A 22,280-nucleotide genomic window follows, 5' to 3' on the forward strand; every position below is an offset into this window, starting at 1 on the left:
TCCCAACTTTTGTCAGTCTGAGTAACTCTCATTAACCCCTGCTCTCTGTTTTCTGTTTTGTTATCAGCTTGCTATCCATTCTGCTACCTGTCCCCTGATCCACAAGCTCTGACCTTGGTCATGAGTCTACTATGCGATACCTTATCGAAGGCCTTTCAAGATCTTTCAAGATTTTCTTCTTCAGATATTGATTCACTTCCCTTTTAAATTCTGCTTCCCTCATTGTTTCTGGTCAGACATTCCATTGTCCTAACAACCCTCTGCATCAAAAAGAAAACCAACCTCTCTTAATTTGATGCCCTCCAGTTACCGACTCACGAACTGGGATGTGGGCGTCGCTGGCAAGGCCAGCATTTATTACCCTTCCCAGTTGCCCTTGAGAGGGTGGTGGTGTGCCACCTATCTTGAACAATTGAGTGGCTTGCTGGGCCATTTCAGAGGGTGATTAAGAATCAGCCACATTGCTGTGGGTCTGGAGTCACATATAGGCCAGAGCGGGTAAGGACGGCAGGTTTCCTTCCCTAAAGGACATTAGTGAACCAGATGGGTTTTTACGACAATCCGGTAGTTTCATGGCCACCATTACTGATACTAGTTTTTTTTTTAATTCCAGATTTTATTTAATTAATTGAATTTAGATTCTCCAGCTGCCGTGGATTTGATCTCATGACTCCGGAATATTAGTCCGAGCCTCTAGGATTACCAGTCCAGTAACATAACCGCTGTGCTCCCGTACCCTTACTGGTGGAAATAGTTTTCCCTCATTTACTTTATCAAAACCCCCTCATAATTTTGATCCCTCTCTCTGATCTTATTTAAACTTCTCTGCTCTCATGAAAAGTTATGTGAAGACTCTCATCCTTGCGATCATCTTAGTGAATCTCTTCTGCCCCTCTCCATGGCCGCGACATTCTTACTGAAGTAATGCACCAAAAACTGGACACAATATTCTGACTGTGGCCGAACCAATGATTTGTCCAGGTGTAGCATTAACTCTTTCCTTTTATACTCTATGTCCCTATTTATAAATCCTAGGATCCCATGGGGGTTTTTGTAAAACAGCTTTATCAACTTGTCCTCCCACTTTTAAAGATTTGTGTATCTGGATCCCTAAATCTCTCTGCTCCTCTACTCCTTTTACAGTTTTACAGTATAGTGTCTATTTCCTCTCCTTATTCTTCTCACCTCACATCTCTCCCCATTAAATTCCATCTCACATCTCCCTGCCCAATCTGCTCACCTGTCTGCTTCCTCTTCATGGTTAATCTTATTTCTGTCCACAGAGAAAAGCAATGGTGCCAACACTGACCCCGGGGATCACCACTGTTTAAATCCTTCCAGTGCAAGAAACTTCTGTTAACCACAACTCCCAGTTTTCTGTCCTTTATCGATTTTTTTTTTTCTCCCTCCCTCCTCTCCAACTTCTCACATTTCTATCCCTCTCTCTTACACACAGACTGTTTCTCTTCCCTGTCTCCCATATTTTCTCTTTCCCCTTCTCACAAACCCTTTCTCCCTCTCTCTCCCTCCCACCCGACCTCTCAGACTCTCCCTCATCCAGATGCAGACTCTCCGAGACTCACTCCCTCTCTCACACACAGACTCTCTGTGACTCACTCCCTCACACACAGACTCTCTGTGACTCACTCCCTCTCACACACAGTCTCTCTGTGACTCACTCCCTCTCTCACATTATTTTACTCACTTTTCATAGAAACTTACAGCACAGAAGGAGGCCATTCGGCCCGTCGTGCCTGTGTCAGCTCTTTGAAAGAGCTGTCCAATTTAGTCCCACACTCCAGCTCTTTTCCCATAACGCTGCATATTAGTCCTCTTCAAGTACATGTCTAATTGCCCTTTCAAAATTCCCATGGAATCTGATTCCACCACCCTTTCAGGGACTGCGTTTCAGATCTTAACAACCCTGTGTGAAAAAAAACTTCTAATTTCCCCTCTAGTTTTTTTTACCGACCCACTTGCCAGAGTAATCAGTTTCTCCCAACTCGCTCGATCAAAACCCCTCTTGATTTTGAACACCTCTATTAAATCTCCCCTTAACCCCTGCTCTAAGGAGAACAATCCCAGCTTCTCCAACCTCTCCACATAACTGATGTTCCTCATCCCTGGTACCACCCTGGTAAACCTCCTCTGTACCCTCTCCATGACCTTGTCATCCTTCCTCAATTGAGGTGCCCAGAATTGCACACAATACTCCAGCTGAGGCCTAACCAGTGATTTGTAAAGGTTTCGCATGACTTCCTCGTTTTTGTATTCAATGCCCCTATTTACAAAGCCAAGTTTCCCATACCCTTTCTTAACCATCTTATCAACTTGCCCTGCCACCTTCAAAGATTTGTGACTATGTACCCCAGGTCCCTCTGCTCTTGCACTCCCCTCAAAATAGTCCCATTTAGATTATACTGCCTCTCCATGTTGTTCCTCCCAAAGTGCATCACTTCACACTTATCCGTCTTAAATTGCATCTGCCCTGTGTCTGCCCATTTTACCAGTCTGTCCATGTCCTCCTGAAATCTGCTACTATCCTCCTCACTATTTACTACGTTGCTAAGTCCTGTATCAGTCGCAAACTTTGAAATTGTGCTCCCGAAACCCAATCCAGGTCATTTTGATATAACAAGAAAAGCAATGGTCCTAATACTGACCCCTGGGGGACCCCACTGCGTACTTCTCTCCAGTCAGAAAAACATCCGTTCATCACTAATCTCTGCTTCCTATCTGCTAGCCAATTACGTACCCAAGTTACCACCGTCCCTTTAATCCCATGTGCTTCTGTTTTTCAAATAAGTCTGTTATGTGGTACTTTATCAAATGCCTTCTGAAAGTCCATATATACAACAGCGACTGCACTACCTTCATCAACCCTCTTTGTTACTTCACCAAAGAATTCAATCAGGTTAGTCAGACTTGATTTGCCTTTAAGAAATTCGTGCTGGCTGTTCCTTATTAACCCATGTCTCTCCAAGTGAGAATTAATTTTGTCCTTGACAATGGTCTCTAGTAGTTTTCCCACCACTGATATTCGACTGACTGGCCCGTAGTTACCAGTTTTATCCCTCTCTCCTTTTTTGAACAGGGGTGTAACATTTGCAATCCTCCAGTCCTCTGGCACCACTCCCATATCCAAGGAGGATTGATAGATTGTGGTCAGAGCTTCTGCTATCTCCACCCTTGCTTCCCTCAGCAACCTAGGATGCATCCCACCTGGACCGGGGGACTTGTTCACTTTGAGTGATGCCAACCTATTTAGCACCTCCTTTCTATCTATTTTGATCCTATCCAATATCTCTACTCCCTCCTCCTCTACTGCGACATTAACTTCATCCTCTTCTTTTGTGAAGACAGATGCAAAGTCCTCATTCAGTACCTCAGTCATGCCCTCTGCCTCCACAAGCAGATTTCCTATTTTGTCCCGAATCGGCCCCACCATTCCTTTTTATCCTTTTACTTTTTATATTTTTATATAAGATTTTTGGGTTCCCATTTATGTTACCTGCTAATCTTTTCTCATAATCTCTCTTTGCCCTTCTTATATCCTTTTCAATTTCCCCCTGCACACTCTCCTGGTTTTGTACTGTATTCTGTACCTGACAGTGGTCATAAACCTTTTTCTGTTTTATTTTAAGCTCTATTTCCTTTGTCATCCAGGGAGCTCGAGCTTTGGATGCCGTATCTTTCCTCCTTATGGGAAAATCCTTGGTTTATACCCGAACTACCTCCACCTTGAAGACCTGCCACTGCTCATTTACTGTTTTTTTTTGTCCAGTATTTGTTTCCAGTCCACCTGTGCTCGATCCCTTCTCAAATCACTGAAATTGTCTCCCTTTCAGTTGGATATTTTCACCTTTAATTTTTCTTTGTCCCTTTCCGTAACTGCTTCAAACCAAATTATATTATGATCACTATTACCCAGATGTTCCCCACGGAAATACACTCCACTTGCCTTACATCATTCCCTAAAACTAGATCCAGCACTGCTTCCTCCCTTGTTGGGCTAGAAATATACTAATTAAGAAAGTTCTCCTGTACAAATTTTTGGAATTCTTCACCATCCTTGCCTTTCAATTACTATAATCCCCTGCATCTGTCTTTAAGGGACCACATTACTCTTAGTCACCTTCTTTTTCTTAATATACTTGTAAAAACCTTTTTTATTGTCCTTGATATCCCTCACAAACTGGAGTTGGCAGCTGATATTGTGAGTGAATTTAATCCATGTAAAGAGCGGAAAGAAAAGAACAATTTAATGTTAAAGTAAATCAATAAAATGCCATTAATGACAAATATATTCAAATTAAATATAACCGTTTGCTCAAAAATAATCCTGTTGTATTCCAGTGACAGATTCTCGAATCTAATCAGCCGCTCGGAGTTGTCGGACAGCTGCCCAGTGAGACTCGGCCTGTGATGGTTCCTCCCTTCCTCTGGGTAAGCACCTTGGCCAATATCGCCTTTAATGCAGTAAAACATCCTAAGGTGCTTCACAGGAGTGATTATCAATCAGAATTTTTCACCGAGCCACATAGAGATATTAGGACGGGTGACCAAAAGCTTAGCCAAAGAGTTAGGCTTAAGGAGCGTCTTAAAGGAAGAGAGGTGGAGAGGTGAAGAAGTTTAGGGAAGGAATTCCAGAGTTCCACCATTGGCAGCTGAAGGCACGGCCGCCAATGGTGGAACGATTAAAATCGGGGATGCACAAGAGGCCAGAATTGGAGAGCGCAGAGTTCTCGGAGGGTTGTAGGGCTGGAGGAGGTTACAGAGATAGGCAGGGGCGAGGACCATGGAGAGTTTTGAAATGAAGGATGAGAATTTTAAAATCGAGGTGTTGCTGGACCAGGAATGAATGTAGGTCAGCGAGCACAGGAGTCTTGGGTGAACGGGACTTGCTGCGAATTAAAATACGGGAGTTTTGGACGAGCTCAAGTCTATGGAGGATGGAAGATGGGAGGCCGGCCAGGAGAGTATTGGAATAGTCAAGTCTAGAGATAACAAAGGCATGGATAAGGGTTTCAGCAGCAGATGAGCTGAGGCAGGGACGGAGACGGGTGATGTTATGGAGGAGGAAGTTGCTGGACTTCGTGAGGAACAGATGTGGTCGGAAACTCATCCCAGGGTCAAATAGGACGCCAAGGTTATGAATGGTCTGGTTCAGCCTCAGGCAGTGACCGGGGAGAGGGATGGAGTCGGTCGCTCGGGAACGGTGTTTGTGGTGGGGCCCGAAGACAATGGCTTCGATCTTTGGTCTTCGATCTTCGATCTTCAATCTTTCGATCTTCGATCAATAAACATAATTTAACAGGACAAAGTCAGCATGGTTTTACGAAGGGGAAGTCATGTCTGACAAATTTGCTTGAGTTCTTTGAGGACATAACGTACAGGGTGGATAAAGGGGAACCAGTGGACGTAGTGTATTTAGACTTCCAGAAGGCATTCGACAAGGTGCCACATAAAAGATTATTGCTCAAGATAAAGAATCACTGGATTGGGGGTCATATTCTGGCATGGGTGGAGGATTGGTTATCTAACAGGAAGCAGAGAGTTGGGATAAATGGTTCATTCTCGGACTGGCAACCAGTAGCCAGTGGTGTTCCGCAGGGGTCGGTGCTGGGTCCCCAACTCTTTACAATCTATATTAACGATTTGGAGGAGGGGACCGAGTGTAACATATCAAAGTTTGCAGATGATACAAAGATGGGAGGGAAAGTGGAGAGTGAGGAGGACATAAAAAACCTCCAGGGGGATATAGACAGGCTGGGTGAGTGGGCGGAGATTTGGCAGATGCAATACAATATTGGAAAATGTGAGGTTATGCACTTTGGCAGGAAAAATCAGAGAGCAAGTTATTATCTTAATGGCGAGAAACTGGAAAGTACTGCAGTACAAGGGGATCTGGGGGTCCTAGTGCAAGAAAATCAAAAAGTTAGTATGCAGGTGCAGCAGGTGATCAAGAAGGCCAATGGAATGTTGGCTTTTATTGCTCGGGGCATAGAATATAAAAACAGGGAGGTATTGCTGCAGTTATATAAGGTATTGGTGAGACCGCACCTGGAATACTGCATACAGTTTTGGTGTCCATACTTAAGAAAAGACATACTTGCTCTCGAGGCAGTACAAAGAAGGTTCACTCGGTTAATCCTGGGGATGAGGGGGCGGACATATGAGGAGAGGTTGAGTAGATTGGGACTCTACTCATTGGAGTTCAGAAGAATGAGAGGCGATCTTATTGAAACATATAAGATTGTGAAGGGGCTTGATCGGGTGGATGCGGTGAGGATGTTCCCAAGGATGGGTGAAATTAGAACTAGGAGGCATAATCTTAGAATAAGGGGCTGCTCTTTCAAAACTGAGATGAGGAGAAACTTCTTCACTCAGAGGGTAATAGGTCTGTGGAATTTGCTGCCCCAGGAAGCTGTGGCAGCTACATCATTAAATAAATTTAAAACAGAAATAGAGAGTTTCCTAGAAGTAAAGGGAATTAGGGGTTACGGGGAGCGGGCAGGAAATTGGACATGAATTTAGATTTGAGGTTAGGATCAGATCAGCCATGATCTCATTGAATGGCGGCGCAGGCTCGAGGGGCCGATTGGCCTCCTCCTGCTCCTATTTCTTATGTTCTTCTGCAATATTTAGTTGGAGGAAATTGCTGCTCATCCAGTACTGAATGTTGGACAAGCAATGTGACAAATCAGAGACAGTGGAGGGTTCGAGGGAGGTAGTGGTGAAGTAGAGCTGGGTGTCGTCAGTGCACATGTGGAACCTGACATTGTGTTTTCGGACGATGTCGCCAAGGGGCAGCATGTAGATGAGACATAGGAGGGGGCCAAGGATAAATCCTTGGGTGCTCCAGAATTGACGGTCTGGGAGTGGGAAAAGAAGCCATTGCAGGAGATTCTCTGGCTACGACTGGATAGATAAGATTGGAACCAGGCGAGCGCAGTCCCACCCAGCTGGACGACGGACGAGAGGAATTGGTGTCTCAGTAAAGGAAGATATAGTTGAGATACTGGATGGGCTAAAAATTGATAAAGAAGAGGTACTAGAAAGGCTAGCTGTACTTAAAATAGATAAGTCACCCGGTCCAGACGGGATGCATCCTCGGTTGCTGAGGGAAGTAAGAGTGGAAATTGTGGAGGTACTGGCCATAATCTTCCAAACATCCTTAGATACGGGGGTGATGCTGGAGAATTGCAAATTTTACTCCCTTGTTCAAAAAAGGGTGCAAGGATAAACCCAGCAACTATAGGCCAGTCAGTTTAACCGCAGTGGTGGGGAAACCTTTGGAAACGATAATCTGAGACAGAATTAGCAGACATTTGGATGAGTATGGATTGATTTGGGAAAGCCAGCATGGATTTGTTCAAGGCAAAATGTGTTTAACTAACCTGATAGAGTTTTTTGATGAGGTAACGGAGAGGGTAGTTGGGGGCAGTGCAGTTGATGTGATGTTTATGGACTTTCAGTAGGCGTTTGATAAAGTGCTGCATGGTAGGCTTATCAAGATTGTGGCCCATGGAATAAAGGGGGCAGGAGCAACATGGATACAGAATTGGCTAAGGAACAGGAAACAGTAGTGGTGAACAGTTGTTTTTTGGACTGGAGGGAGGTGTACAGTGGTGTTCCCCAGGAATCAGTGCTGGGACCATTGCTTTTCTTGATATATATTAATGACTTGGACTTGGATGTACAGAGCACAATTTCAAAATTTGCAGAAGACACAAAACTTGGAAAGGAAGTAAACAGTGAGACAGATAGTGATAAACTTCAAGAGGATACAGTCATGCTGGTGGCATGGGTGGACAAGTGGTAGATGAAATTTTTGGCAGAAAAATGCGAAGTGATATATTTCGGTCGGAAGAACAAGGAGAGGCAATATAATCTAGAGAGCACAACTCTAAAAGGGGTACAGGAACTGAGAGATCTGGGGGTATATGTGCATAAATCGTTGAAGGTGGCAGGGCAGATTGAGAAAGCGGTTAAAAAAGCTTCCAGGATTCTGGGCTTTATAAATAGAAGCATAGAGTACAAAAGTATGGAAGTCATGATGGACCTTTATAAAACACTGGTTCGGCCACAACTGGAGTATTGTGTCCAGTTTTGGGCACCTCACTTTAGGAAAGATGTGAAGGCCTGAGAGAGAGTGCAGAAGAGATTTACTGGAATGATTCCAGGGATGAGGGACTTTAGTTACGTGGATAGGCTGGAGAAGCTGGGGTTTTTCTCCTTGGAGCAGAGACGGTTACGAGGAGATTTGATAGAGGTATTCAAAAATCATGAAGGGTCCAGACAGAGTCGGTTGAGAGAAACTTCCCATTGGTGGAAGGGTCAAGAACTAGAAGACATAGATTTAAGGTGATTGGCAAAAGAACCAAAGGTGACATGAGGAAAAACATTTTACACAGCGAGTGGTTAGGATCTGGAATGCACTGCCTGAGGGGGTGGTGGAGGCAGATTCAATCGTGGCCTTCAAAAGGGAACTGGATAAGTACTTGAGAGTAAAAAAATTTCAGGGCTACGGGGGTAGGGCAGGGGAGTGGGACGCGCTGGATTGCTCTTGCATAGCACAGACTCGATGGGCCAAATGGCCTCCTTCCTTGCTGTAACCTTTCTATCATTCGAAGAGGATGATGTGGTCAACCATGTCAAAGGCTGCAGACAGGTCGAGAAGTATGAGGAGGGAGAGTTTACTCTGGTCACAGTCACATAGGATGTCATTTGTGGCTTTGATTAGGGCTGTTTCAGTACTGTGGCAGGGGCGGACTTTGGAAAGGAAAAGGAGGTTGGAGATGGGGTGGTGGTTTGCAAGGACATAGGGGTCAAGGGTGGGACTTTTCAGGAGCAGGGTGATGATGGCAGGATCAGGCGCACAGGGACACGGGGTCAGGCGCACAGGGACACGGGGTCAGGCGCACAGGGACACGTGGTCAGGTGCACAGGGACATAAAAAAAATGTACAAGGCTCCAGTTAGCTCAGTTCCTGTGGACAGCAGGTTGCACACTGGGCGTTATCACTGATTTATGAATAACCTTGTTAGTTACTGAATGACAAACTTCAGGAGTTTGTTGGATCCCTTTTGTACAATGTGTAACTTTACCAGTAAGGGGTTGGAATGTGTAAGAAATCTCCCTGTGCTGTGTTAATAAAACTCTGCTCCTGCTGTCACTGGGGACCTGCTCTCTCTTTACTGTAATAAATCTCCAGGTGCTGACACACCCCGTACTGGGTTAATGAAACTCTCCATCCCACTCCAACTGGGGCTCGCTCACTATTGTTTTCAAAATGTTTTACAAAAGTGTACACAGAATGAAACTCCACCCCAGACCCTGTAAATTACATTCCATGCCTTAGAAGCAAAATTGTAGATCCTCCCAACGAAATCCCAGATCCTGTCACCCTACCGATTGAGCCAAGTGTTACTCTGGACACTGCACATGATCTGCTGCAGAAAATGGATCAACTGATTTAGCAAATGTGATCCCCTGCCATTCAATAATAAATGCCCCTTATCTCAATAAAATGAATAATCTGTGAATCAAAATAGCTGAGATAATCTTAAAGAATGGCTGACCTGCAACATGGTGTCTGTATGCCTCTCTGTCTGTATGCCATGCTCTCTCTGTCTCTCTCTCTCTCTCGCTCTCTCTCGCTCTCTCTCTCGCTCTCTCTCTCGCTCTCTCTCTCGCTCTCTCTCTCGCTCTCTCTCGCTCTCTCTCGCTCTCTCTCGCTCGCTCTCTCCCTGACTCTCTCACTATTCCTGTTACCCCTGCTTCTTTTGCCTCCCACTACCTGCATGCTGGTTTCTCTCACTTCCTCCCTGTCCCATTTCATTTGCTCCCCGTCCCATTTCATTTGCTCCCCATCCCTCTCCACCTTGCTCCCCACCTCCTATTCTCTCCCAACCGAGTTCTCATCTTTGTGTCCACCTCACTCTGTTTCCTTACCCCTCCCTCTCTCCATTTCTTTTCATCCCTCTCGTTCCCATCAATCGCTTTTTACCCTCTCTCTTTTTCTCTGTGCCTGACCCTGCTCTCTTTTTAATTTCTCGGACACATTTTCTACCCAATCCCCACGTTTTGCCCTGTCCCGAGATCTCTCTGTCTGCAGTCCATCCCTTTCTGGAGGAGGGCCTATTTCAGTGGGATGAGAACAGATCTGGCCCGGGTAAATTGGAATCATAGATTGGCAGGCAAAACTGTAATTGAACAGTGGGCAGCCTTTAAAGAGGAGATGATTTGGGTACAGACAAGGTACATTCCAACGAGGGAGAAAAGTAGGGCAACTAAAGCCAGAGCTCCCTGGATGACAAAGGAGATCGAGAGTAAGATGAAGCGGAAAAAAGTGGTGTATGACAGGTGTCAGGTCGATAATACAAGTGAGAACCAGGCAGAATATAGAAAGTTCAGAGGGGAAGTGAAAAAGGAAATAAGAGGGGCAAAGAGAGAGTATGAGAATAGACTAGCGACCAACATAAAAGGGAATCCAAAAGTCTCCGACAGACATGTTAACAGTAAACAGGTAGTAAGAGGAGGGGTGGAGCCGATTATGGACCATAAAGGAGATCTACTCATGGAGGCAGTGGGCACAGCTGAGGTATTAAATGAGCACTTTGCATCTGTCTTTACCAAGGAAGAAGATGCTGCCAGAGTCTCGGTAAAGGAAGATATAGTTAAGATACTGATGGGCTAAAAATTGATAAAGAAGAGGTACTAGAATGGCTAGCTGTACTTAAAGTAGATAAGTCACCTGGTCTGGATGGGATACACCCGAAGATGCTGAAGGAAGTCAGGGGGGAAATTGGGGAGGTACTGGCCATAATCTTCCAGACATCCTTGGACATGGGAGTGGTGCCAGAGGATTGGAGATTTGCAAATGTTACACCCTTGTTCAAAAAAGGGTGTAAGGATAAACCCAGCAACAATAGGCCAGTCAGTTTAACCTCAGTGGTGGGGAAACTTGTGGAAACGATAATACTGGACAGAATTAACAGTCACTTGGACGAATGTGGATTGATTCGGGAAAGCCAGCATGGATTTGTTCAAGGCAAATCGTGTTTCACTAACTTGATAGAGTTTTTTGATGAGGTAACAGAGAGTGTAGATGAGGGCAATGCGGTTGACTTTGTGTATATGGACGTTCCAAAGGCGTTTAATAAAGTGCCACATGGTCGGCTTGTCATCGAGGTTGCGGCCCATGGAATAAAGGGGGCAATAACAACATGGATACAGAATTGGCTAAGTGTCAGGAATCAGAGTAGTGGTGATCGGTTGTTTTTCGGATTGGAGGGAGGTGCACAGTGGTGTTCCCCAGGGGTCGGTGCTGGGACCACTGCTTTTCTTGATATATATTAAGGACTTGGACTTGGGTGTACAGGGCACAATTTCAAATTTGCAGATGACACGAGACTTGGAAGGGTAGTGTGCAGTGAGGAGGATAGTGATAGACTTCAAGAGGATATAGACAGGCTGGTGGCATGGGCGGACACGTGGCAGATGAAATTTAAACCAGATAAATGTGAAGTGATACATTTCGGTAGGAAGAAAGTGGAGAGGCAATATAAACTAGAGGGCACAATTCTAAAAGGGGTGCAGGAACAGTGAAATCTGGGGGTATATGTGCACAAATCATTGAAGGTGGCAGGGCAGGTTGAGAAAGCGGTTAAAAAAGTGGTCGGGATCCTGGGCTTTATAAATAGAGGCATAGAGTACAAAAGTAAGGAAATCATAATAAACCTTTATAAAACACTGGTTTGGCCACAACTGGAATATTGTGTGCAGTTCTGGGCACCGCACTTTAGGAAAAATGTGAAGGCCATAGAGAGGGTGCAGAAGAGATTTACCAGAATGATTCCAGGGATAATGGACTTTTCTTACATGGATAGACTGGAGAGGCTCGGGTTGTTCTCTTTGGAACAGAAAAGGTTGAGAGGATATTTGATAGAGGTGTTCAAAATCATGAAGTGCCCAGACAGAGTAGATAGAGAGAAACTGTTCCCATTGGCGGAAGGGTCAAGAACCAGAGGCTTAGACTTAAGGTGATTGGCAAAAGAACCGAAGGTGATATGATGTAAAACTTTTTTACACAGCGAGTGGTTATGATCTGGAATGTGCTGCCTGAGGGGGTGGTGGAGGCAGATTCAATCATGGCCTTAAAAAGGAGACTGGATAAGTACTCGAAAGTAAAAAATTTTCAGGGCAATGGGGATAGGGCGGGGGAATGGGATTAGTTGGATTGCTCTGGGATGGAGCCGGCGTGGACTGGATGGGCCGAATGGCCTCCTTCCGTGCTGTAATCTTTCTTTGATTCTACGCTTCGAAGATTAAAAAGTATGACTCTGCCTAATCATATTATGATTTTCGAGGTGCCCTTTTACTACGTCCTTAATAATACATTCTAGCATTTTCCCTACTATTGATGTCAAGCTAACTAGCCTACAGTTCCCTCTTTTCTCTCTCACTCCTTTCTTAAATGGCAGGGTTACATTTGCTCCCTTGCAATCCACGGGGACCATTCTAGAATCTGGGGAATTCTGTAAGATCACAACCAATGCATCCACTATCTCTGCAGTCACCTCTTTTAAAACCCGAGGATGTCGGCCATCAGGTCCAGGGGGTTTCTCGGCTTTTAGTCCCATTAATTTCTCCAGTATTTTTTCTTTACTAATATTAATTACTTTAAGTTCCTCACTCTCATTCAACCCTTGGTTCCCCACTGTTTCCGGTATTTTTTTGTGTCCTCTACTTTGAAGACAGATATCAAATATTTGTTTAACATCTCTGCCATTTCCTTACTCCCCATTATAATTTCTTCTGTCTCTGCCTCTAAGGGACCCACGATTATTTTCACTCATCTCTTCCTTTTCACATACTTGTGGAAGCTCATACAATCAGTTTTTATATTTCTTGTTGGTTTCCTGTCAGATTCAATTTTCTCCCTCTTTATGAATTTTTGGTCATCCTTTGCTGATTTCTGAAACTCTCCCAATCCTCAGGCTAACTACGCTTTTTGACTACATTGTAAGCCTCTTCTTTTAATCTAATGTTATCCTTAAATTCTCTAATTAGCCACAATTGTATCACTTTTCCCGTGGAGTTTTATTCCTCAAGGGAATGTATATTAGTTGAGAATTATGAATTATTTCTTTAAATATTTGCCATTGTTTGTCTACCGTTATATCTTTTAATCTAATTTCCCAATCTACCTCAGCCAACTCGCCCCTCAAACCTACATAATTGGCTTTATTTATATTTAAGACCCTAGTTTCGGACTTAACCACATCACTCTCAAACTGAATATGAAATTCTATCATATCATGTTCGCTCTCCCCCAGAGAATCCTTTACTATAAGTTTACTAATTAACCCTGTCTCATTACACAATACGAGATCTAAAATAACCTGTTCCCTAGGTGGTTCCTCTACCAATTAAGTACTTTTGAAGTCTAGTTGCTGCTTCACTGCAGGAAACACGGCAGTACATTGAACACAGTAAGGTCCCACAAACAGCAATGTGATAATGACCAGATCATCTGTTTTAGTGATGTTGGTTGAGGGATAAAAATTATAATTGAATTTAAAAGACCGGTCCAGCAGTAAGATACGGGTTTTCACCCACCTGCAATGTTTCTAAACCCGACCTTACCACCGGGGAAGATACCAAGCAAAGGCTGGGCCAGGGAGGCAGGGACTCTCCACAGGTTGTGGGGGGAGATCAAGGGAGAATTGCCCAGGTTGCTCTTACATCCTCTTCTAGTGGCTGGATTCAGACCAGAAATGGTGGAGGTCTAAGACCCAGAGAAGGGGAGAAACGGCCTCAGATATAGAAATGACTGAGGCTCAGTGTTCATCACTGTGGAGTAGTTTACAATTCAGCAAATATATTGTCCACATGGAGAAAATTGTCCACCGCAGCCAAAGTATCAGGCGGGTAGAAGTGAACTCTTTGAGGAGTCGCGTTTCCCTTAAAAACTCTCCAGCCAAATGGTAAAGTCCCTTTAAATTTACAATCCTTCTCCACCAGTCATCGCCCGCTTGAATGTGTTGTGTCAGGTCCTCTATCCAAGCAGTTTTCTGCTCCTGTCACTGTGACTCATTTCTATTATACACCAGAGAGAGAGAGAGAGAGAATGTACTGCAAGTCTATTTATAAATCTCAGCCCATCTCCCCATCACTTACTGAAACATTGTTGGTGCAGAGGGGTGATTAAGCAACACATATTTCTCCCTGTATCTTTCTGCCAGCTGAAATGTGTCCATTATAATGAGGTGGAGATGCCGGTGATGGACTGGGGTTGACAATTGTAAACAATTTTACAACACCAAGTTATAGTCCAGCAATTTTATTTTAAATTCACAAGCTTTCGGAGGCTTCCTCCTTCCTCAGGTAAATGTGGAGTAGTTTACAATTCAGCAAATATATTGTCCACATGGAGAAAATTGTCCACCGCAGCCAAAGTATCAGGCGGGTAGAAGTGAACTCTTTGAGGAGTCGCGTTTACCTGAGGAAGGAGGAAGCCTCCGAAAGCTTGTGAATTTAAAATAAAATTGCTGGACTATAACTTGGTGTTGTAAAATTGTTTACCATGATAATGAGAACAGGTGATGTGCCACATAAGTACAGTGCCTGGCATGTGATCCTTGGCACATTTATACACAGAGGCACCCTCAGAAAAGGTGGCAAATACTGTGGCACTATTTTGGATGGAGAGGGCCTGAGGCTTAATTGCGACAGGCCTTTCCCCACAATATATGTGTGAGTGACAGGAGACACAGACGGAGACACGGGAGAGACAGACGGGGAGAGAGAGAGAGAGACAGACAGACAGACAGACATGGGAGAGACAGACGCAGATATTAAAACGTACCCTTGTTTTAGATGGAGTATGACTTAAAAGCAAAGTAATGCATTGTTTCATTGACTAGTAATGTGGTGATTAGTTACTAATAGACCCGAACTCATTCATAACACCTGCAAGAATAACTTGCAGTTATAGCTTTCCCTCCAGTGGCACATGTGGACTATCATGCAATGTGAAACAGGGTGATTTTAACTCTCCCTGATCGCAAGATCAGTTAAAATGGAGCAGCTCCATTTCCCGCTCCATTCCCGTCAATCGGCCGTTTTAACGCCACTCATCTTGGCTTTTAACGAGTCTCCCGCTGGACTCCTCGATCACATCATAACCCCTGAAATTTAACCCACTTCTGAGCAGGGAGGCCACCCCGCAGGGGGAACCTGTCGAGAAGCCTGCAAGGCACACTGAGGTAAGTAAATAAGGAGAAATTGTTTCCACTGACAGGAGGGTTGATAACCAGAAAAAACAGATTGAAGATAATTGACATCTAATCCGAATACATTGGGCCCGGTGTTACCAGGGCTGCGGGTTCTCGGCGGGGGGGCTATCGGGCACGTGGGTAACGTGCCCGGTGAAATCAGTCAGCTCCCTGCGCGATTGGAGCATAAATGGATCCACTTACCTGGTCTTCCGGGTTCCCCACTGCTGATCTGCGCGTCGGGCGGACTGCGCGTGCACAGTCAGATCCGTCAGCTGGAGGAGCTCTATTTCAAGGGGCAGTCTTCCACTGACAGATGCTGCAACAAATAGAAAAAATGACAGCATGGAGCAGCCCAGGGGGAAGGCTGCTCCCAGTTTAATGATGCCTCACTCCAGGTATCAATACATGGGGTGAGGTGGAGGGGGAGGACAGAGATCTTCCCCCCCGCCGGCGGGCGGGAGGAAGCGGCCTGCCTCTGCCACCAGGAAGGCCTGGCTCGAGGTGGCAGAGGAGGTCACCAGCACCACCAACATATCGCCCACCTGCATACAGTGCAGGAGGCGCTCCAATGACCTCAGTAGGTCAGCCAAAGTGAGTACACTTACTCATTCCCCTACACTCCATCTGCCACATCACCGCCCACACCTCCTTCTGCACTGCCAACACGACTCTGTCACATCACCCCTCATACCCACTCAAACCTCATCCTCATCTTACCTGCACCTACTCACCTCGCCAGTACTCATCCCGCCACTACCACTCAACCCAATCCTCATACAATCTCATGGCTCTATCTCATCCTCACCCTCTCATGCATCTCTTTCACAGTCAGCCTCACTCAACCTGCCACTACCTGTGCTGCAGCCACACGGCATGCATCACATATGTGCAGCAGGAAGCGTAAGGCAAACGTGTCGTGAGCATGAAGGGGATGCACAAGCGTGTTTGAGGGTTTGTCATGGTGTTTACCTGTATTTAATTTCTGAGCAACTCACATCACATATTATATTGGCACCACTGCTGCCATGTCTTCGCGAATTTTGTCTGGTTTGTGCAATAATGCCCTTTCCTGAGGATCACTATGAAGACCCACAACTGATGCCACCCATTGTGTCACTGCAGAGTGGGTGTAGGTGCATTTGCAGGGCTCTTTTGTGCAGACGGCTGAGAGACGTCGGCGATGTCCCCGGTTGCACCCTGGAAGGATGCGGAGGAGAAGTTGTTGAGGGCAGTGGTGACTTTGACAGCAACAGGTAAGAAGATGGTGCTCGGGCCAGCCAGGAGCAGCTTGGCATGAAGGAGGCTGCAGATGTCCACGACTACATGTCGAGTGACTCTGAGCCTCCGTGTGCACTGCTGCTCAGAGAGGTCCAGGAAGCTGAGCCTCGGTCTGTGGACCCTGTGGCGAGGGTAGTGCCCTCTGCGACGCATCTCTCTCTGCGGTAGCCCTCCCTCCTGCTGTACAGGTGGATGTGTCACAGCGCACTGTTGTGGAGCTCCACGTGTCAGAGGTGGACGGTGAGGCTGGTGATGCTGTTCGCCCTCCGAGGAGGTCATGACTGCAGCTACGGCGGCCCCCATCCGGAAGATGTACATCTGAGGGGGTCCGCAAGGTAGGTACATATCTCTGGACCCCGGGGTAAGTGTGCAAGTTGGTGACTTTGGTTGTCAGGAGGAGGGTGGTGGAGGCCAAACTTTGTCCCAAGTGACTGAGTGGCCTCCTGCAATGGGTGAGGGTCTCCCCCACCCCCAACCTGTCAAATGGACCTTTGCAGCTGCCACAGGCTGACAGCTGCAACAGGTCCATTTGAACTGGGAGTGTTTCCCCCAGTGTGGGAAACAGTCCCAGTTTCCTTTAAAATCCCACCCCTCCTCACATAATCCCTGAATCAGGTCAGTTAATGACCTGAACAAGCAAAATAAATACGTTCAAGTGGCATCCCGCTGGCTATAATTGCCTGTGGGATTCCCACCAGCGGGGGCTGCGCGCGCACGCTGGCGCATTAGTGGGGAACCCAGAAGTGCGTGGTCCCACTCCGGGATTTCCCAATTTTCGGGGGCCCCCCCGCCAGGAACGCACCTGATAGCGGGTGCTAAAATGCTGCCCATTATATACAAGATGGGTAAAAAGAGTTAAGATACAGATTAGCCATGATCTAAATGAATGGCAGAACAGAATCGCGGGAAAGAATGATCTACTCCTGAGGGTGAGAGTGCAGTTCAATGGGCCCTTACTCTCACTTGATTCAGTTCTATGGCGCCTACATTCACAGGGGTACAGTTCCATGGACCCTGACAGTCACTGGGGTACAGTTCCATGGACCCTGACAGTCACTGGGGTACAGTTCCATGGACCCTGACAGTCACTGGGGTACAGTTCCATGGACCCTGACAGTCACTGGGGTACAGTTCCATGGACCCTGACAGTCACTGGGGTACAGTTCCATGGACCCTGACAGTCACTGGGGTACAGTTCCGTGGACCCTGACAGTCACTGGGGTACAGTTCCGTGGACCCTGACAGTCACTGGGGTACAGTTCCATGGACCCTGACAGTCACTGGGGTACAGTTCCATGGGCGATAATTCTCACTGGGTACATTTCCATGGGCACCTACTCTCACTGAGGTACAGTTCTGTGCACTCTGACTCTCACTGGGGTACAGTTCTGTGCACTCTGGCTCTCACTGGGGAACAGTTCTATGCACCCTGACTTTCACTGGGGAACAGTTCTATGCACCCTGACTCTCACTGGGGAACAGTTCCATGCACCCTGACTCTCACTGGGGAACAGTTCCATGAGGACCTACTCTCTCAGTTCCATGGACATTGTCTGTCACTCGAATACTATTCCATGGATCCTGACACACTCTGCGAACAGTTCCGTGGACACTGACACTGGGATACAGTTTCACGGACACTGGCACTCACTGGGATACAGTTCCATGGACACTGACACTCACTGGGATACAGTTCCATGGACACTGACTCTCACTGGGATACAGTTCCACGGACACTGACTCTCACTAGATACAGTTCCATGGACACTGACACTCACTGGGATACTGTTCCACGGACACGGTCTCTCACTGGGATACTGTTCCACGGACGCTGACACTAATAATGAAATACCATGGATGAATAAAGAGATAAGATCAGAATTGAAACTAAAGAAAAAGGCATACACTCAGCACCTGGTCAATAAAGAAGAGGATGACAAAAGGGAATACGAAGAGGTTAGGAAATAAGTTTGAAAAAAACCTATTCGGAAGGCAAAGAGGAATTACAAAATTAAATTATCAAAAAATACTTTTTAAAAAGTAAAGTATTCTACAGACACATAAATAACAAAAGGAAAATCATGATAGGGGTAGGGCCACTAAGGGATGCACAAGGTAAACTCACAGGTAACGGCAGAAATCTGGAATCATTACTTTGCCTCAATATTGACACTAACAAGATGGATAAGACATTAGAAGCAGAAATCAAAAAAGTTGTAAAGACATTTATGATCGAAAAGGGGAGATAATTGATAAACTGGTCAAACATAGAAAAGAATAGAAGGATATGCTGATAGGGTTAGATGAAGTACCTGAACTATCTCCTCCTTGAAGGCCTCCCTTTGCTCTTTAACTGTTTTACCTGATAATCTTTGTTCCCATTCCATAAGGGCCAGATCCCTTTTCAACTCACTGAAATTAACCCTCTTCCGGTTAAGTATCTTCAACTTTCATTGTCTTTGTACTTTTCCATAATTACTCTAAACCTAATCATATTGTGATCACCGTTTCCAAAACACTCTCCCATTGAAACTTGCCCCACTTCATTCCCCAGAACGAGATCCAGCACTGCTTCCTTCCTCGTTAGGCTGGAAACATGCTGATCAAGAACCTCAGACATTTACAAAAGCTTAAACTATCCCAGCAGCTCAATCTAATACAGCACCTCCAACTAACCCAGTAACTTAAGCTAAAACTGCACTTGCAGCAAATAGATTACCTCAAACTAAAGCTGCTGCACTAAGTAATCCAGCACCTCAACATAATCTAATACCTCAAGCAAAAACAGCACCTCAAAAAGGCAGGACCTCAGACCAGCCCTGAACCTCTAAATAACCTAATACTTCAAAATAATACAGCCTCCAAACTAATCCAACACTTCAAGCTAACCTAGCACCTCAAGTTAGTCCAGCACCTTAACCTAACCTAGCTCTTCAAGTAGTACAGTACCTCTAACTGGCCCAGCACTTCAGACTGATACAGCACCTCAAGCTAATACCATGTATCTCTGAAACTGACCACAGCACCCTGAAACTGACTCTGGTACTGCAAACTGGGTTCAGGGACCATAACTGAGGCAGTGTTCAATGACTGACTATCCCATCTCCCCAAATGAGTCAGCATCCTAAAGCTGTCCACATTACGCCCCAAACCGATCACATCATCCGCTATAAAACACAATACCCAGAAACTGACCCAGTCCCCACACACTTACCTCACCATCCACACATTGATCAAACACCCAAAGCTAACAATGGCACCACACATTGGGCTTCTGCATCCTGTAAAATGATAACTGCACTGTCACAGCAAACCACAGCATCTGTAAACGGACCTTAAACAGTGCACATTACCCCAATACTGAGCAGAGAAACCCCACACCACAACACCCACAAACTGACACAGAACAACAAACATAGACAACGATCTCTGATGATTCAACACGCCCAGACTGATGCCAACACTGAGGGATTGTAGAAATCCCTGACGCTCCGCCTTCGGTGTCAGCCTCGTCATGTGGGTTCATTCTGGGTTCGAGATATGTTTCTTGCATTGAATATTTTTAGGCTGATGAATCAGTGTAAGACTTTGATTCAATCTTGGATTCTGGGCTTGTTTTCAGTTTCAACACAAATTTGGGTTCTTGGCTTTTCCTTATGTTTATAATTCATTTTACATGAGTTGGTCACTTTAGAATTGGGATTGGTTCAGGGTCCCAGTTCAGTTTTATATTCTGGGTTAGTTTGGTCAATTTGAGATTCTGTGTTGTTTTGAGTTTCTGGCTCAGTATCTGGTTGTAACATACTGCATTCAAACTGACCACAAGAGCTCCAATTTACTCAGGACCCTCAAGACTAACATTCTCCACACATCCAAAAACACCCAGCACTGCAAAATATTCCACAGGACCCCGGCAAAGACTGATCCTCACAGACTGATCTCAATGATCCCTAACATTACATCATATCTTAAAAACAGCAGAAGAGCCTGAAACAAACTACAGAACTAACAAGTGAACCGGTGGAGTCAGCGAGGGTTCTGGGCCAGGTCGGGTTTCCAGGTCTGCTTGGTGTTTCAGGTCTGTTTCGGGTTTGCCGTATTTTAATATTCTGAGTCCGTTTAGGATAATGGATCAGTTTCGGGTTTAGATCAGCCTGTGATTCTGAGTTGGTTTCAGTTTTGCTTTGGTTCAGGGTTCCAGGTCGGTTTCGGATTCTGGAACAGTTTAACGTTCTTCCACTCTGAGAGGGAAATCCAGAGGACCGGAGCTCTTGGATTGACTCAAGTTCCTTTGGAGCTGTAACAATTTAGGCCACGGAAAGTGTCAGGATGAGGGTCTGGGTCAGTTTATGTTTCTGTGCAGGTTTAGGGTTTTATGTCGATTTAGGGCTCTGGGTCACTGGGTTTTGGGATGTTTAGGGTATCCAGTCATTTCAATTTACATATTAATTTGGGACTTAATGTGAGTTTGGAATTGTGGGTTACTTTGTAGTTATGTTGAGTGTAAGATTCTGGGTCATTTTAAGGTTCTGACTCAGTATTCCGTTGATGGTCAGTTTAGGGTACCTGTCACTTTTGGGATTCTGGATCAGTTTGGGGTTCCAGGTCAGTTTAAGTTTCTGGGTCACCAGGGGTTCGTGAGCTGATTTAGGGTTTTGTGCAGCTTAGTGTTTTTGGTCTCTAAAGTACTTTGGATCAGAGGGTCTCAAGAAGGGCAAAGGACTCTTGTTCATAGAGAGTTCTGTGTATGTTCAGGATTCCAGGGCACTTTTAAGTTCCAGATCAAGTTGAGGTTGTTCAGAAGTTTGGGCGTTCATGTTCAGTTCAGTTTAGTTTGGGTTCAGGTAGGGTTGTGTCTCTGGGTCATTTTACAGTTCCTGGTTTATTTGAGGTTTGTATGTGAGTTTAGGGTCTTCCAGTGTTGGGCACCGTGTTGTTTAGGTTTGAGGATCAGATTGAGAGTTGTTGCTTGTTTTGTTCAGAGTCATTGTTGGGTTCTGGTTAAGTTTAGGTTTGTGACTCGCTCTGGTTCTGCTTCAGTTTGGGGAAATGGTTCAGCGTCTGATTAAGAGTTAGTTTGGGGATTTAGGTCAAGTTATGTTTCAGTGTCAGTTTTGGATTGTATCATTGTGTGTTTGCCTTGTCGTGCAAGTGTCTGCAGGAGATTGGGGTTCTGGGTCACTTTGTAATTCTGGTCAGTTTAGGTTTCAGGTCCAGTTTGGAAATCTTCAATATCATTTCCACCTCAATATTTATCTAATTAATCTTCACAGCTTTAATTGAGGATTTATTCCACATTTTTTTTAAGTACAAAATATCAACTTTATTCTCAGTAATAATACATACAGAGACACTGGAAAAACCTGTTTTTCATTTTGAATATCTCCCCACAGGGAGGTGCACCGTTCCCAGAGACACTGCAATACTGGGTCGATGCGTGGAGTGGACGGAGCAAGCCCCTATTCCATCTCCCTGTTCCAAAAATCAAATTAATATACGGTCCCCAGATAGGGGACGTATCAGATATTAAACTGATAAGAACAGATTTTTTTCTCAAAAAATATACTTTATTCATAAAATTTGTAACAATACATGCAATACAGTTGTCATATCACATTTCAAACATACACAATACAGAATATACTTTTTGCAAGATACATAAAGTACAGTTCCATTATGATTCCAACAATACAGTTACACATTGTTCATAATTAC

The 22,280-nt window shown here is 45.2% G+C and overlaps 1 long non-coding RNA gene and 1 pseudogene across 2 annotated transcripts in view; one reads left to right on the forward strand and one right to left on the reverse strand.

Moving 5' to 3' along the window:
• LOC137302153 (uncharacterized) overlaps positions 1–22,280 on the forward strand; it is a 33,434-nt gene that overhangs the window by 4,200 nt on the left and 6,954 nt on the right. The window contains exons 1-2 of one of the 2 annotated variants that reach the window (XR_010958431.1): positions 2,822–2,914; positions 4,357–4,446. This is a non-coding gene — a long non-coding RNA (uncharacterized lncRNA). Of the gene's footprint in view, positions 1–2,821; positions 2,915–4,356; positions 4,447–22,280 lie in introns of those variants that run through there. The other variant, XR_010958432.1, reaches the window with a different exon arrangement.
• Positions 21,958–22,129, reverse strand: LOC137302577 (U2 spliceosomal RNA; annotated as a pseudogene).

Source organism: Heptranchias perlo, chromosome 35 (genome assembly GCF_035084215.1).
Source record: "Heptranchias perlo isolate sHepPer1 chromosome 35, sHepPer1.hap1, whole genome shotgun sequence".
Lineage (NCBI taxonomy): Eukaryota > Metazoa > Chordata > Chondrichthyes > Hexanchiformes > Hexanchidae > Heptranchias > Heptranchias perlo.